Source organism: Bos indicus x Bos taurus, chromosome 20 (assembly GCF_003369695.1).
Source record: "Bos indicus x Bos taurus breed Angus x Brahman F1 hybrid chromosome 20, Bos_hybrid_MaternalHap_v2.0, whole genome shotgun sequence".
NCBI classification, from domain to species: domain Eukaryota; kingdom Metazoa; phylum Chordata; class Mammalia; order Artiodactyla; family Bovidae; genus Bos; species Bos indicus x Bos taurus.
Window position 1 is genome coordinate 4,415,954 of NC_040095.1, and position 14,959 is coordinate 4,430,912.

Here is a 14,959-nt window from a genome sequence, read left to right on the forward strand (position 1 = left end):
TTTGCTCACATTGCCCACCTTCCCATGCCAGGATGCTCCCCTTAGGGCTCCAGATCCCAGAGCACCATCCCCAGGAAGCCTTCTTTGGTTTCCCTGACTTATGCTCTAGGGCTTCCCTCGTAGCTCAGTTTGTAAAGAATCTGCCTGCAATGCAGGAGACACGAGTTTGATTCCTGGGCCCTGAGTCTGGAAGATTCCCTGGAGATGGAAATGGGAACCCACTCCAGTTTTCTTGCCTGGAGAATCCCATGAACAGAGGAGCCTGGCAGGCTACACAGTCCATGGGGTCTCAAGACTTAGGGACTAAACCAGTACCGCCATCACTTCTGCCCTAGGTCCTGGAAGATTCTGTCCACAACTTTCTAATTATGTAAACATCTCTTAGATCCTTATCTTACCCTGAGTTGCTTAAGGGCGGGGAGTGTGTTTTTCTGACCTTTGATCTCCCCACCCTACTATCATAGTTACAGTGCCTGGCACGTAGTAGGTCCACAATTTGTAGCATGGTGGAAGAATTTCCTATGAGATGCTGAAAAGAATTTCCTATGAGATGTTGAAAAGTGTAAGAGAGAAAGGGACAGGAATGGCCATTCATGAAGCCTCACCCTGAGCCACCTGCATTACAGATATCGTCTCATGAAGCAGTCAATGATCCCATGAGGCGATTATTATCCTCATCTTACTGACAAGGAAACAGCTCAGAGAGGAGAATGTGCCCAAGATGACACAGCTGGTAATCATCAGATGCAGATCCTAGTCCTGTCTGATGGTGATATGGAGGAGGACCCAGGCATCCTGTGGTAGAAAACCCGGTCTGTAAGGCCTCCCGGCCTGTTGCAAGTGCATCCCCACAGCTCTGGCTGAAGCCTCTGACTCTCAGCTTGCCTGAAGCTCTGCCTCTGGCACCAGCCCTGGAGGGAGCCTAAGCCTCCTAGAACTCCAGACTCCAGGCCTGGTGTCCCTGTTGCCTCTCTGAAGTCACTCAGTGCTTGGAATTTGGGGCAGCCACAGGCACAGCTGATGGCTCAGATGGTAAAGAATCTGCCTGCAGTGAAGGAGACTGGAGTTCAATCCCTGGGCCGGGAAGATCCCCTGGAGAAGGGAATGGAGAAGGGAATACCCATTGCAGTGTTGTTGACTGGAGAATCCCCCGGATAGAGGAGCCTGGTGGGCTACAATCCGTGCAGTCGGAAAGAGTCGGATACAACTGAACTAGTGAGCACACACGTAGGCACAGACACTCAGCAGCCGGGCTGGCAAGGGTGACTTCACCCTCCACACCCAGGCAGTTAGGACGGAACCGGCTTCTATTGCACAATCCTTAAAAACAGATCACCACGGTCAGGACCAGGAAGGCCCATGGGAGTGCATCATCTCAGTCAGCCCCCTCATTTGGGAGACAAGGACCCAGAGACATTAGGCAACCTATCCAAAGTCACACAGTGTCCAGAACATACCACATCTAGTCAGCACTGTGTGAACTCTGTGTACAAAACCTTAAGTGTTTGTCTCTGGAGGGTGGGGTTACTTTCATTTTCTTCTGTAAAGCTTTGTATGATTTGAATTTTCTAACGCAAATGCGAAACTTTTGTAATTGGGGGGAAAGCTAAAAGTATTAAAAGGCAGCCATATCTAGGATAAGCCCTATTTACCATATTGCAGGTAACTTGTTAAAAGCAAGGTACAGAGTTCGACTTTCAGGTAACTTGTTAAAAGCAAGGTACAGAGTTCGACTTTCAGGTAACTTGTTAAAAGCAAGGTACAGAGTTCGACTACCTGGGTTTAGAATCCCAGCTTGACCACTCACCAAGTCGTCCTCAGACAAGTTACTTTACGTCTCTGAGACTCAGTTGCCTGACGTATAAAATGAAGACAATAATAGCATCTATCTTGTAGGGCTGATGCAAAGATCATATGAAACAGGGCAGCAAACTGCAGCCCATGAGCCAAATCTAGCCCATTCCCTTTTTGTACACTTCACAAACTAAGAATGGTTTTTATATTTTAAATGGTTGGGAGGAAAATCAAAAGAAGAGGAATGTTTTTGTGACACACGAAAGTTGTATGAAATTCATATTTCATCGTCCACAAATAACGTTTTATTAAAACTCAGCTATCCTCTGTGGCTGCTTTCATTACAGTGGGAGGTGAGTAACCGTGACACTGCCTGGCTCACAAAGCCTAAAATATTTGCTTCTGTCCCTTTACAGGAAAAGTTTGCCAACTCCTGATATGAGATCATGGATGAAAAGCACTTTAGAGCAATGCCTGGCTCAGGATATTTAGTGAATTTTGTTATTATTAATATATGGATATCTACGAAATCTTCTTTCCATAGGATGTGTTCAAAAGCAACAATTGCTTTTATATTTCATTGAGCCTAAAACACACTTTTCATATTTTAACATTCCTTAACGTGGAATATAGACTCACGGTCAGAGGCAAAGCATAGTTGATTGACATAGTTAATAGCCAGCATTTCCCTCTTTTTGGTTTTTTCATATTTATGTATTTGGCTGCGCCTGGTCTTAGCTGTGGCACTGGGATCTCATCACAGAGAGTGGGCTTCTCTAGTTGCAGCACGCGGGCTTCTCTTTAGTCGTGGCTCTGGACTCAGCAGTTGCAGTACGTGGGCTTACTTGCCCCTCAGCACGTGGGATCTTAGTTCCCCCACCAGGGATTGAACTCCTGCATTGGAAGGTGAATTCTTAACCACTGGAGCATCAGGGAAATCCCCAGCATTTCTCTTTCTTAATGGTATATGCATTAAAGAGGGGAGGGATCTCAGAATTGCTGACCTCTTAGTTCAGTAGAATACAGTAAAGTTAAAAGGTTTCAGATGGACAGGAATTAAAGCACTACAGTCATTTCATCGATAAACATTCTGTCAGGGCGACAGATTTGTCGATTAGACAAGTGCAGCTCAGGTGCTAAGAGTCAGGATAGAGATAAGAAAGACCAGAAAAGGGGCCCTCCCCAAGCTAGGAGAGGAATATGAGGGAAAGATGCCCAGGGGAGGGGCTGTCTCCCTGGAAACAAAGACTGTTGCGGGATAGAAATGTCTGGATGAAATACTTCTGCGAGATGGGTCTCAGTGATCTACTGCTCAGACCCTGAGAGTCGAGTCTCAGTTTTCTGCCGTATAAAACGGGGGCAGTAAGAGTCCCAAGAGGCCAACTCTCAGTTTTGATATGGGACCAGATGAAGCCCTGCAGCCTGTGTGAACAGACCCCATGGCCAACCATCTCTGTGTCTACCACTAGCTTGGGAGCAGGGACAAGACTTCTTGTCTTTCTCGGTCCCCAGCACAAACCCCAAAGCAGGTTTGTTGGATAAACACATGCAGATGAACCCAGGAGCCCAGGAGAGGGACTAGGAAGTAGCAGGGCTCCGTGACTCAGACAGGCCCAGCCCTAACCCAGGGCGCCGCTTGCCAACACGGTCCCAAGCCCCGCCCCAGCCACCAGGGGAACTGACGCCGCAGTGAGAAGTGACAGATCTCTGTTGTTTATTTTTTTTAGACAGAGTATGAATTGAGACGTAATTTTCTTTTTATGATTAGAAAACATTAATTAGTGTTGAAGGGAGCAAATGAGGTCATAGTTTGTCTCTTCCAAACTCTCCCCTGAAGGAAGGAGAAGTTACCAGTGGGTGTGTTCAGAATCCTAGTTGAAGACTCAGAAATTGTGCCCACCAATTTTGCCTTCATGTCTAAGTTATTTGGGGGCAATTTTTACTAATAATTGCTAATCTCTACTGAGCACTTGGGCTTCCCTGGTGGCTCAGATGGTAAATAATCCACCTACAACGTGGGAGACCTGGGTTTGATCCCTGGCTCAGGAAAATCCCCTGAAGAAGGGCATGGCAACCCACTCCAGTATTCTTGCCTGGAGAATTCCATGGACAGAGGAGCCTGGAGGGCTACGGTCCATGGAGTTGTAGAGTGGGACATGACGGAGCAATTAAGCCCTGAGTGCTTGCTATGAGCCTAGCCTTTTGCCAAGTGTTTTATATACATTTCCTCTTAGACCATGACACTAGCTCTGTGAGGCAGGTACCATTAACCACCTCCACAATGAGAGGAGGGTACTGAGGCTCAGAGAAGTTAACTAACTTGTCCAAAGGCAGCAAGTAAGAGCCACTGCCTGGGGCCTGTCACTCCCTCTCTCTAAGTCCTTTGTCCTTATCTCTCCACAGCACATGGTGCGTGTATCATGAGGGTAGAGTGTTGCATCATTTCGCGGTCATTTCGTGGGATAATGACTTTTAGGGGGCTGCTTCTAGATTCCTAAGGAAGGGGGAAAGGAAATCGACCTCAAACTGGGGCTTTCTGCCTGGCCCTCCCTGACTCACTGAGCCACATTGCACAAATGATTCATTCGCTGGCCTGGATCTCAGTGGGTTTGGCCACGCATTGAGAGTGAAGTCACACCTCCAGTTTTCCAACGCTTTCATTGGTTCACTCACCCAACTTCAGGCAGGCAAGAAACAGACCTGGCTGGCCTCACTTGGGGTCAGGAAAGCACACAAATGCTTCTCAATGTCTTGAGACCATGGCTGGGCATCTCACTTCTAGCCTAAGATTTCCTCTGGGGGGCTTAAAGTTAGTTCCTAGGGCTGTTGAAACAAAGTACCACAAGCTGAGTGGCTTAAAACAACAGAAACTGATTGTCTAACAGCTCTGGAAGCCAGAAGTCCAAGACCAAGGTGTTGGCGAGGCTAGTGCCCTCTGAGAGTTGTAAGGGAGCATCTGTCCCAGGGCTCTCTCTCAGCTTCTGGTGCCTGGCGGGCAGTCTTAGATATTCCCTGGCTTGTAGAGTCATCACTCCAATCTCTGCCTCCATCTTCATCAGTCATGCTGGATTAGGTTCCACCCTAATGATCTCATTTTAACTTGATTACCTTAGTGTAGGCCTTGTTTCCAAATAAGGTCACATTCTGAAGTGGGGGTTGGGACTTAGGCGTATCTTTTGGGCAGAACATAATTCAACCCAAAACAGAGCCCCAGAGATAGCTGCCTAAGAATAACATGTTCAGTATGGCCCAGGTAAATATTAATATATCCATTTAACATGATCTTCATGAAAATACTGAAGATGGGATGGTTTTTTGTTTCCCCTGGAGTTGATACTGAAGTTGATATGAAATAATAATCAAGAATAGACAGAAAAACTGAAAAAGAAAAGCAGTGTTGTGGGGATAAGTCCTACCAGATATTAAAACATATCATAAAGCCCCAGCAATTAAAATGGTGTAGTTAGGAACATGAATAGCCAGGCAGAGCAATGAAACAGAATAGGAAGTCCAGAAATTTGCCCAAGTACATACTGAAATTTGATGTATGATGAAAGTTGCATCTCAAATCATTGGGACATGATGGACTTTTAAATAAGTGATCTTGAGACAATTGGACAGTCATTTTGAAAAAAGATAAAAAGAGCTATACCTCACACCACACATTTGAATACATATCCAATGGACCAGAGACTCAGATTTTTTTAAGTGAACCCATAAAACTTGTAGAAGAAAACATGAGGGGATTCCTATATAACAATGGAGTGAGAAAAGCCTTTCAGTTTAGGACTCAAAATTCGGAAACAGTAAAAGAAAAACTTGATAAATTCAACTACATAAATTTTAAAAAAGCTTTTTATGGCAAAAATAAAACTTCATAAGCAACATTTTTTTTTAAAAAAAACACAAGTGGTAGACAAAGGCTAATTTCACTGGTATTTAAGGAGTATTTAAAAATAGAGATTAAAAAAGAACAAAAGTATGATTTTATAATGGACAAAAACCACAAGGAGATAGTTCCAGGAAAAGAGCTGCAAAAGGACCCAGAACATGTAAGAAGATGTGTATTCATAATCATAATAAGAGACAAGAAAATTCTAACGAAGGTGAGAGACTCGCATCCTTCAGATTGGCAAAAATCCAAAAATTTGAAGGTACCCTCTGCTGAGAAGAGAAATTTGAATATGAATTAGGTGTTAAAAGATATTATAGAAATGTTCACTTTGGTGGTTGCTTAGGAAAATGTCTAGACCTTAAAAGATGCATGCTGAAGTGTTTGGCAGTAAAAGGTCATGATGTTAGCAACTTGCTTGAAATGTTCAGAAGAAAATACACACACCAGTAAAAGAATTAAATGGCGCAACACAATTATTGAGTCTATGTAGGGTGTAAGGGTGTCCATGACTGCTATTCTTTCACCCTTTCTGTATGCCTGAAATTTTTCATAATAAAACGTGAGTTCCAGTCACATGGCCTCGAGGTGAACTGGTGAAGTGGAAGCTATCAGCAAAAACAGCTCAGGTGAGACAGTAATAATTGATACTGTGAGCACCGGGCACTATTTCATCAGCCAACTCATTAATCATTACTGTCCCCGTTTACAAACAAGGAAACTGAGGCATCCGCAATCTGCCAAATCCACAGAGATTCGAACTCTGGAAGCTCTGCTGATTGATTTTAATCTGAGCCAGTCCCTGAGAACTGCTAATAGGCTTTGAAAAAACAGCCTTAAATCCAAATGTTATTAAATTGGACTAAGTTCTTTACTCAAGTAAAAGGGTTCATTCAAAGGGTTAGCAGAGATCTTGCTGATGCATCGTAGAAACACTAGCCATTTATAAGGTTTACTGTCCTGTTCTGTAATTTAGACTCAATCATTTCAGACTCACTGAGGAGAGAAAAGAATTGTAATAAGGCAGTTATGCATTCAGTCTAATGATTCACCTAGCAACCTGTCAATGCAAATTTAGGGTATTCTTTAAATCAAGGTATATTAACAAAAGATAACTTACAATTGAAGTGAAATGTAATCACTTTCAAAGTGCGTTTAATGATGTAGAGTGCTTTCATCAATTAAAAAGTTTCATAATTTAAAGAAAACTAGTGCAACCCCACCCCAGCACCTGGCTTTGAATCCCAGCTCTGCCAGTAGCCTCAGAGGATGATGCTGGGGCAAGTCACACACCCTCCCTTGACCCCAGTTTCCTCATCTCTAAAGTGGAGATGACTAGCACCCTTCTCTAAAGCTCTCCAGAGGGTTAAGTGATCTGGATGTGCTGTCTGGAGGGATATGCGTGGTTTGAGACCCCCTGCATCATGCTCCCGGAGAAGGCAATGGCACGCCACTCCAGTACTCTTGCCTAGAAAATCCCATGGATGGAAGAGCCTGGTAGGCTGCAGTCCATGGGGTCGCTACGAGTCGGACGCGACTGAGCGACTTCACTTTCACTTTTCACTTTTCACTTTCACACAATGGAGAAGGCAATGGCAACCCACTCCAGTGTTCTTGCCTGGAGAATCCCAGGGACGGCAGAGCCTGGTGGGCTGCCGTCTCTGGGGTTGCACAGAGTCGGACACGACTGAAACGACTTAGCAGCAGCAGCAGCAGCACCGTCATGCTCCAGTGCAGCCACCCTGAGAAACTGCACCAACAGCTTGGTCCGTGATGGCTCCACCTCCCGCAAGGCTAACTCGCTCCTTTTTATGGAGTGTCCAGTCTGTGCCAAGCCTGTGCGGCGCACTGGGGACCAGGAGATGAATGACACATGGTCTCAGCCTGGAGAGAGAGGAACACATGAGTCATCTTGCCACTCAGGTGCACATGGACAGGCAGAGGATGACACCAGCACAGCTGGGGCCCCAGAGGGGAGCCTGGGGCATGGACAGTACTGTTTAAAGGCCAGTATCTCCTTGGGCTGCACAGCAATGGGAATGTAGTTAATGCCACTGACCTCTGCACTTAACCAATGGTTGAGATGATAACTTCTATGTGTATTTCACTAAAAAAGTATGTATATTGTATATGAATATGTAATCCATATTTTAATGGTCAATACCTTCTTGGGGAGTCCCCAGGCCCAGAGGAGGTGTTCTTACACTGGTTGTGCAGATGAAGAAATGGAGGCCCAGAGTTGGGGAGCAACCACCACCCCCCGCCAAGAATAAGGTGGCTTCCTCAAGTCTATCTGATGGAGATGGAAACCCACCCAAGGCTTGACTCTCTGGCCTCAAGTCGACTCTGCTGCAAAGACAGAGCAGAATAGGACCGCTTGACGTCCAGCTGTGGGCCCCCACCCACAAACGCCTAGACTGGGCCCTGGAATCACCCCCACCTAGCCCCTGTCCTAGTTCTGGGACAAGCTCCAGACAAGGGAAAGGGTGTAAAGAGATCCTATTCCTTAATCCCGTGTAGAGAGGGAATGTGTTTTCCTGGTCGCCAGGGGCAGAGGATGGTCTCCAAAGGGTCAGCGGCTGGAGGAGTCACTGGGCTCCCATCTCTAGTCTCCCCATCTCCTGAGTGCCCGAATTTTCTGTTCTGGTGAAATCAAGCTTCAGGTAGAACCCTTGTCTAAGTGAGGCCTTGTCTGAGTGTGGCTGGGGTGTTCAGGCAGGCATGGATATATATGAGCCTCCCTGGGTACCCCCACCCGCTGCCTCCTTAATATCTGTGTAGAGATCCTTCCCCTCCCAGCCACGAAGGGTGGGGCAGGAATGTGAGAGCCCCAGAGGCACGCTTTCTATACCTTCCTTCATCCCCCAGTGGCTGAGACCAACTCAGGCCCTCCTTCCAGGCACATTATTCCTTCTTGGAACTCTCAGGACCATCTTGAGAGGGGAGAGAGATAAAGTCTGAAACAGTCAGTGCTGTAGAGAAATATTGATACAAAGGAAGAAAAGGGTTAGAAGTAGGAGTGGGTTGGGGGAGGGGCTCAGTGTAAGTAGGGTGTTCCAAGAAGGCCTTGGCAAGAAGTTGACATTTGAGTTAAGACTTAAGGGGGTGAGGGAGTGAGCCATGGAGCATCTAGGGGAAGAACCATTCAGGCAGACACCCCCAAACAGAAACAAGCCTCGCAAGAACAGGAAACAGGCCAGAGGCATCCAGACTGGAAAGGAAGAAGGACACTGGCTTCATTCTCAGATGACGTAATCCCATACGGAGAAAATCCTATGGAATCTGAAAGAAAAGTTTGACACTATGAGAACTAGTAAACAAGGACAAGGTCACAGGATACAGGATCAATACATAGAAGTCAATTTTATTTCCACGTAGCAAACAATGAGCAAGCCAAAAATGAAATTAGGAGTATAATTCCAGGGAATTCCCTGGCAGTTCAGTGGTTGGGACTCTGCACTTCCACTGCAGGGGGAACAGGTTCAATCCCTAGTCAGGGAACTAGGATCTTGCAGGCTACGTGTGACACACCACCACCACCACTCCCACCCCAATTCCTAATAGTGTCAACTAGAATAAAATATTTAGGAATTAATTTAACAAAAGAAATACGAGACATACACTATTACAATATTTCACTGAGGGAAATTAAACTGTAAGTAATTGGAGAGACATTCCATGTTCTTAGATTGGAAGACAATGTCGGTCTTCCAAGTTGATATATAGATTCAACATCGCTCTCTCAGTCACTTCAGTTGTGTTCGATCTTTGCGAGCCTATGGACTGTAGCCTGCAAGACTCCTCTGTCCATGGGATTCTCCAGGCAAGAACACTGGAGGGGGTTGCCGTTTCCTCCTCCAGGGGATCTTCCCCAACCAGGGATTGAACACAGGTCTCCTACATCGCAGGTAGATTCTTTACCGCTGAGCCACTGGGGAAGCCCTTAGATTCAACATAATCACTATCAAAATTCCAGCAGGCATTTTTTTCCCAGAAATTTGCAAACTGATCCTAAAATTTATATGGTAATGAAAAATACCTAGAATAGCCAAAACATTCCTGAAAGAGAAGAACAAATTTGTAGGATCTTCACTTCCTGATTTCAAGACTCACTATAAAGTTACTGTCAAGATGTTGTGGTACTGGCATATGGGTCAATGGAACAGAATTGAGAGTTCAGAAATAAATCCTTACATTTGTGGTTGATTGATTTTTGACAACAATGCCAAGGCAGTTCATTGGAAGAAAGGATAGTCTGCTTAACAAATAGTGATGGAATAACCGGCTCTCTGTCCGCTTGCAAAAGGAAGAACTTACCCTTACCTCACACCACATACAAAAATTAACTCAAAATGGATCATTAACTTAAATGTAAGAACTAAAACTATACAACTTTTAAAAGGATACACGGGGGGGAAAATCTTATAAACTTCGTGTCAGGCAAAGCTTTCTTAGCTTGGTTTATAAAATAAAAAAAAAATCAATAAGCTGAAATTCATCAAGGTTCAAAATTTTTGTGCTTAAGAGCCACCACTAAGAAAATGAAAAGGTAAACAGTAAGCTAGGGCAAAATATTTGCAAAACCGAATCTCTTAAAGGACTCATGATCTGGTTTCTACAAAGAACTTCTGTGGCTCAACGATATGTCACACAACCCAATCAAAAGATAAGCAAGATGAACAGATATTTCTCCAAAGAAGACATACCCATAGGTGATAAGCACTTGAACAGATGCTCATTAGTCATTAAGGAAGCACAAATGTCAAATGAGATCTATATCATACCCACTAGAATGACTGTGATCAAAATGACATATAATAACAAATGCTGGCTAAGATGTGGAGAAACGGAACATTCATACCATGCAGGTAGAAACATAAAACGGGGCAACATCTTTGGAAAATAGTTTGATGGCTCCTCAAAAAGGTAAACATAAACCTCCCACGTGACCCAGCAATTCCACTCCTAGGTCTCCACCTTAGAGAAACAAAAACATATGTCCACACAAAGAGGTGTGAGTCAGTGTTCATAGAAGTGTTATTCATAATAGCCCCAAACTGGAAACAACCTAAATGTCCATCAACCGATAAATGAATGAATAGGCCAAATGTGGCCGATCCACACACCAGAACCGTCAGCAATAAAAAGGGACAGACAGATGACAGACACTGCCACACAGATAAACCTCAGAGATGTTATGATGAACGAACGAAGCCAGACATAAGGGACTAAACAGTGTATGACTCTGCTTTAATAAGATGTCCAGAAAAGGCGAATCGGCAGAGACAGGGAGCAGATTAGCAGTTGTGTAGGGCGGGGTGGGAACAGGGACTACCTGTAAATGGGCATGGAAAAGGCTTCTGACTGGGGACTATCCAAATGTTCTAAAAGTGATTTATGGTGATGGTTGTACCAGTGGGTGAAACTACCCCCAAAAGCACTGAATTGTACTCTTAAGTGTCAGGATATTTAAAGTATACCTCAATAAAGCAGTTTTTTTAAAAAGGCTCTGTTCAAGGTTCGGGTTGAGGTTGACTTTACACCTGGCCCAGGCGTCCTTCCTGGGCTGCGGTAGGCTGGGACAGCGATCACCCTGTGGCCTCGGAGTGCCGTGGGTCATAGCTCCATAGCACAGCCCCAGTGCAGCGTGACTACTGGTTTACACATCGGGCTCTTCACTTCCGTATAAGCTTCTTGAGAACAAATATTTAGTGTTTATTCTCAGAATCCTAGTAATCCTGGGGAGGGAGCTGGGGAAGAAGGAAGCAGAGTGGCCAGACCCTGCAGGGCTTCACAGCAGGACCTTGGAGGCTGTGGGCAGAGCAGTGACCAGGAGGGTGTGTGTCAACAGGGTAATAAGGACTCACTTCAGCTGGGAGTGTGAGGATGAGATGAGCTCACAGTGCAAAGTCATAGCACAGTGACACAGAGTACACACCAAACTCACTAGTTGGTGTCACGATCACCGTCTCATCCCCAGTACTGGGCCCAGGGAGATGAAGCACAGCTCATGGAGGTCACGACCGTCTGTCTCATGACCTGCAGGAAGCCAGGTTCAGCAAACGCCCGTCCCTCAGGGGAAGCCCCGGGGCTGGTGGTCAGCTCCCAGAGGGCGCGGTGCCATGCAGTGAAGACAGGCGGAGTACAGAGTAACCATGACCGTGTCACCCACCACCACCTCGGCTCCTAACCTGGAGATGGGCAAATAGCAGCAACACCTCCTACAGGAGTCATTGAGGGTAAGGCCCAGCCAGTGAAGTTGAAGTCCAGGGCCAGGAGTCAGCATCTCGCAAACAGCGCCACCTATTCAGAGGCCTTTATTTGGCAGATATTTACTGACACACCGCAGACCATGCCAGCCAGGACACAGGGTGAATGAGACATACTTCCCCAGACCACACACACACACACAGATGTACACAGACACACACAGAAGCACAAACACACACACACACATAGACATACACATACGTACATGGAGACACACATACATAGAGACACAAATACACAGATGTATACACACAGATGCACATGTGAACACACACAGACCCAGATACACATACCATTCACTTCAGTTCAGTCGCTCAGTCATGTCTGACTCTTTGCCTGTGGACTGCAGCACACCAGCTTTCCCTGTCCATCACCAACTCCCGGAGCTTGCTCAAACTCATGTCCATTGAGTTGGTGATGCCATCCAACCATCTCATCCTCTGTTGTTCCCTTCTCCTCCTGCCTTCAATCTTTCCCAGCATCAGGGTCTTTTTAAATTAGTCAGTTCTTCACATCAGGTGGCCAAAGTATTGGAGTTTCAGCTTCAGCATAAGTCCTTCCAATGAATATTCAGGACTGAGTTCCTTTAGGATGGACTGGTTGGATCTCCTTGCAGTCCAAGGGACTCTCAAAAGTCTTCTCCAACACCACAGTTCAAAAGCATCAATTACTAACATATACCATTCAGTTCAGTTCAGTTCAGTTCAGTCACTCAGTCGTGTCCGACTCTTTGCGACCCCATGAATTGCAGCACGCCAGGCCTCCCTGTCCATCACCAACTCCTGGAGTTCACTCAGACTCACATCCATCGAGTCAGTGATGCCATCCAGCCATCTCCTCCTCTGTTGTCCCCTTCTCCTCCTGCCCCCAATCCCTCCCAGCATCAGGGTCTTTTCCAATGAGTCAACTCTTCGCATGAGGTGGCCAAAGTACTGGAGTTTCAGCTTTAGCATCATTCCTCCCAAAGAAATCCCAGGGCTGATCTCCTTCACAATGGACTGGTTGGATCTCCTTGCAGTCCAAGGGACTCTCAAGAGTCTTCTCCAACACTACAGTTCAAAAGCATCAATTCTTTGGTGCTCAGCTTTCTTCACAGTCCAACTCTCACATCCATATATGACCACTGGAAAAACCATAGCCTTGATTAGACAGACCTTTGTTGGCAAAGTATGTCTCTGCTTTTCAATATGCTATCTAGGTTGGTCATAACTTTCCTTCCAAGGAGTAAGCGTCTTTTAATTTCATGGCTGCAGTCACCATCTGCAGTGATTTTGGAGCCCAAAAAAATAAAGTCTGACGCTGTTTCCAGTGTTTCCCCATCTATTTCCCATGAAATGATGGGATCAGATGCCATGATCTTCGTTTTCTGAATGTTGAGCTTTAAGCCAACTTTTTCACTCTCCACTTTCACTTTCATCAAGAGGCTTTTTAGTTCCTCTTCACTTTCTGCCATAAGGGTGGTACCACTAATAAGTTCCAATTGTCAAAGCATCAAATTCCAGAATAGGGGTAGTGTTTATAAAATGCCTTCTGTAGAAATGAACACAGTAGGTGTCCCATGGGGCTTACTTGGTCAAGGATAAGCTGGGTGGCTCTTCCAGGTCCTAACTGACAGGTTTCTTTGATGAAGAGGCAGGAGAACCTTCAACCCACTTGGTCCTAGCCCTGGCAAAGTAACCATCCCAAAGAGAAACAGAGACTACGACACTGGGGATATTTCTCTGACTTTATAAAATAAAAAATTTTTTTTCATTTTCCCAGACAGAACTCAGCACTGTCAGCTCTAAAAAGCAGAGAGTCCTGGAACTGCCCTGACAGTCCAGGTTAAGAATCCTCACTTCCAGTGCCGGGGGGCAGAGGTTCGATCCCTGGTCAAGGAACTAAGATCCCATAAATTGACTGGCTTGGCCTTAAATAAATAAATAAAATAAAATCAGAGAGTCCTGGTCACATTAGCTCCCACCCCACATACTGCGAGGCAGGTTGGTTCCTGTTCCCGGGTGCTGGCGGGGAGCCCAGAGCAGCGTTCTCAGTCCTGGCCACACACTGGAGTCCCTGGGTTCAAAGTCCTGATACCTGGGTCCTATCCCCAGTGCTTCTAATGTAACTCACTTAGAGTGGGGCCTCAGCGCTGAGACTTTCCATATCTGCCCAGGGGCTCTGAAGTCCAGCCAGGGCTGAAAACTACAGCCCTAAAGGATTATCTCTGAGGTCCAGCATCTGTTGCTGAGGGAAAAAGCAGATAGTGGTTTACTGCATGTTCATTCAGTGTGATATATTCATTCAGTATACTCAGTGTATATTTATTCAATGTCAGTGTTAGTTAGATGCTCAGTCGTGTCCGACTCTGCAATTCCATGGACTGTAGCCGGCCAGGCTCTTCTGCCCATGGAATTCTCCAGGCAAGAATACTGGAATGAGCAGGGGATCTTCCCGATTCAGAGATCGAACCCAGGTCTCCTGCATTGCAGGCAGATTCTCTACCATCTGAATCTCCAGGGAAGCCCCATATGTATACAGATTGTATGTAGATGTATATAGAGTGGCTTCCCTGCTTTTATTTTTTCAAAGATAGTGTATATGTGTGTGGGGTGTGGGATGGGGGCGCTACAATCAATCCCTCAGGACAGAGCTGGTGGGGCTCCAGCCAAACCGACACAACAAACCGACACCGTCCTTCTGGATGGGGAGGTGGGGCACTTTCAATTTTCAGAGTGTGTGCTTCTCAAGCAGTGACATTTTTCACTCCAAGCACGTGTCATTTTTAAAATTATTAATAAAGACAAAGCCACCATGCCTTGAGCTTCTCTCACTTCCCTTTTCTTTACCTATTCAGGGGACAGGAAACACCCATAAATAGCTGGTGAGAAGGAAAGGTCAAGGTGAGGATTGAGTCAGTGAGCCAAAGCCAGCTGGGCTGAGTTGTCTGGCTCAGCCCTCCAAAACCCCTTCCAAAGTGCCCGGGTCCCTTCCAAGGCCAGCAGGTTGGACACCGCAAAGGGT

The 14,959-nt window shown here is 45.8% G+C and overlaps 1 long non-coding RNA gene across 1 annotated transcript; it reads right to left on the reverse strand.

The window, feature by feature from the left end:
• Window positions 1-5,690: 5,690 nt before the first annotated feature.
• Window positions 5,691-12,285, reverse strand: LOC113879140. The gene is made up of 2 exons (XR_003507214.1): window positions 12,250-12,285; window positions 5,691-8,968 (listed from the first exon to the last, which is right to left on the reverse strand). It is a non-coding gene; the product is annotated as an uncharacterized LOC113879140 (long non-coding RNA).
• Window positions 12,286-14,959: the final 2,674 nt, after the last annotated feature.